Source organism: Austrofundulus limnaeus, unplaced genomic scaffold (assembly GCF_001266775.1).
Source record: "Austrofundulus limnaeus strain Quisiro unplaced genomic scaffold, Austrofundulus_limnaeus-1.0 Scaffold817, whole genome shotgun sequence".
Classification (NCBI taxonomy): domain Eukaryota; kingdom Metazoa; phylum Chordata; class Actinopteri; order Cyprinodontiformes; family Rivulidae; genus Austrofundulus; species Austrofundulus limnaeus.
Window position 1 is genome coordinate 172216 of NW_013953219.1, and position 2944 is coordinate 175159.

Sequence of the window (2944 nt, forward strand, 5' to 3'; positions counted from 1 at the left end):
CCTAAATATTTAGCTCAAAACTAAATATTTAAGTCACAAGTTAAATATTTATCTTGTTAACTAAGTATTTAATTTGTAAGTTAAATATTTAGTTTATAAACTATGACATTTATAAATGTATGAATCATATGGTGAAAACCTGACTTTGAAAAATAAATCTGTTCTTTTCTTCTTATAAAAGGTTTAAAAAAATATTGGTGGTAATTTTTGATGGTGTAACTTTACAAACGGCAGCCCGTATTAATTGTTTAGTTTCAGCCTTTTTATTCTGACCCAGTTGCGACCAGGACAACGGGACAAAGGTCACATCTCAGGACCACTGATTTGTGGTCCACGTCCAGGGGGCTCCTGCAGCAGAAATCAGCTCTGGCAGCGAAACAAAAGGAGGCAAAAGCCAGTAAAACGTCTCAGCTGGACGTTTGGTGGCGCTCAGATTGGATTTCCTTCTTTTTTTCCCTCCGTCAGCCCCCCTGCTGTCTGCAGATATAAGGTTAGAGTTCAGCCACAGCCTGGACCAGAAGGTTTGATCAGGAAGTGAGCAGAGACGACAGCTCGGGGGCCTGAACACGTCAGCTACACGTGTGTTTGTCTGGAGCGTTGACATGCTCGGGTCTTACACTGAGGAGCCAGGATGAGATCACAGACGTGGTTTATGATGGTGAATCGTTGGCTAACCCCGGAGTTACATAAGAACAACCATTTCCACACCAGCCCTGATAAGACTGGACAAGAGGGGGAGGAGGGGGGGCCGATTATGAAATCCAGTTCAGTCAGGCCAACGACTCACATCACTTTACATCTGCAGAATCTGTAGTCGGCTTGATTTTAGCTTTGAGTTTTAGTTGTTTCACTCCTGAACAGTTCAGCAGTCAGCCTGTTGTGTTTTTATTACATGATTTTACACATATTTAACTATAAATATGAGACAAACTGCAAAAAACACACAAGAAACTCTGGAGAATTTTCATTTCCTGTCAAAACGAAACGTGAATGCTGAAAGATTTGTTTCCAACAGCTGCTGAAGTCAAAATAAAAAGGTTTATTAGCAAAACTGTTCATGTGAGTTACATTTGAACAGCTGACTTTTGCTGAAAATTGGAAATAGTAAGAAAAAAATAGCAAAAAAATGTGTCCAAAAAGCTGAACAAAGCAGAAATGTAGCTAAAGTCATCCAAAAATATTTGCAACATCATAGCAGAAATTCACAAACAACTTTTTTTTAAAGAATGAAGCTGTAATTTAGACAAAAAAAAAAACTGAACTCAGCAGTGAGGACCTAAACCATCAGCTAAAAGAGGTAAAACTAGCTGAAACTTGCTTAAAAGTAGCTAAAAGGGCTGAAATTTTCCAAAAGAAACCAAAGGAGCACATATTTAATGAATTAGGCTGATCAAACATTTAAAAGACTACCAAAACATTTAGCTAAAACAGCTAAAACTAGCAAAAACAGCTAAAGACAAAGGCAGAACAAATAACAGCAGAATTAAGCTGAAAGGAGCATAAAAAGCTTAAATTAGATGTAAGAAGAAAAAAAAGCACTTTAAAGCTGTTATTAGCAGAAAGAATTATAGCTGAAAATGCTAAAAACAGCTAAAACTAGCAAAAACAGCTAAAGAGTAGCTACCAAGGCAGAACAAATAACAACAGCAGAATTAAGCTGAAAGGAGCATAAAAAGCTTAAATTAGCTGTAAGAAGTAAAAAGAAGCACTTTAAAGCTGTTATTAGCAGAAAGAATTATAGCTGAAAATGCTAAAACAGCTAAAATTAGCAAAAAAGCTAAAAGTATTTAAAATTAGCACAAAGAAGCTAATAAAGCAGGACCATAAGGTGAAAAGTGCAATAAAGGATGTGGAAGAAAGCTCCAATCATTTTCAATAAGAAACAAATGGCGGTAAACGTAAACATCTAGTATAAATAGCTGAAGAAATGCCCTGAAGTAGCCGAACATTTTGATGTACGACTTGTTGAAACGGCAGAAAATTTGCAGAACAAGATATGAGCTAAAGAACAGAAAAAAATAAGGAGCTCAGTCTAAAACAGTCCAGAGAAATCAGGCGTTGTGTGTGAATAAGTGCACAGATGGTGAACATAATAAAAACAGGGAAATTAAAACAAAGCATCTTTAAAGTCCAGGATGATGGTTGAATATTGAGAAACAGAAAACCTTTCTCCAACCTGAAATTTAAAATGAGGCTAAAATAATAAAAAAATGTGAGCTGAGGTTAAAGTGAGGTGATCATGCAGAGCAGCCGTGATGCTAAAGATAGCCCCGGAGCCCTCCAGGTGGAACCCCTAATAGTATTAGTCAGCTCAATTAAGCTGACATTTGAGACTTTGCCCCGGCCTCTTATCATCTCATTTTCAGCCGTGGCTGCACGTACACAATCGTCCCTCTGCAGCCACCAAATGACAATTTAGCTCTGCCTCTGTGGCTGGGAGGAACCATTTGTTTCCATTACTTTCAAAGCCCAACGCTGCCKRYMGGCAGCGTTGGGCTTTGAAAGTAATGGAAACAAACGCTGCCTGTCGGCTCGTTGTTTTGCAGATAAGCCGAAGCTGGCTCGCCCTCAAAGGTGCATTTAGCGCCGTTACAGCCAGCACCTGAGCTCTGACCCTTATCTGACAGCGTGCAGGTGTTGGACCACAAACATTATTCCCAGCGTGCACCTTGTTTCCTTTTCTTTGCACAGCTGAGGCCTCGGCTGAAAGGCGTTAATGATGCTGCGGCAGGAGGTGGACCCGTGCAGCCGCAGGAAAAAGTCACGTAAAACAAACAGGCGTGGAGTCGTTGGTGTTGACTCACAGCTGGCGTACATGGGCTGCCATTTGTAAAGATACAGTCAAAAATTACCACCAATATTTTTGTTTTATTTAACCTTTTTATAAGAAAAAAAGAACAGATTTGTTTTTCAAAGTCAGTTTTTCACCATATGATTCATACAT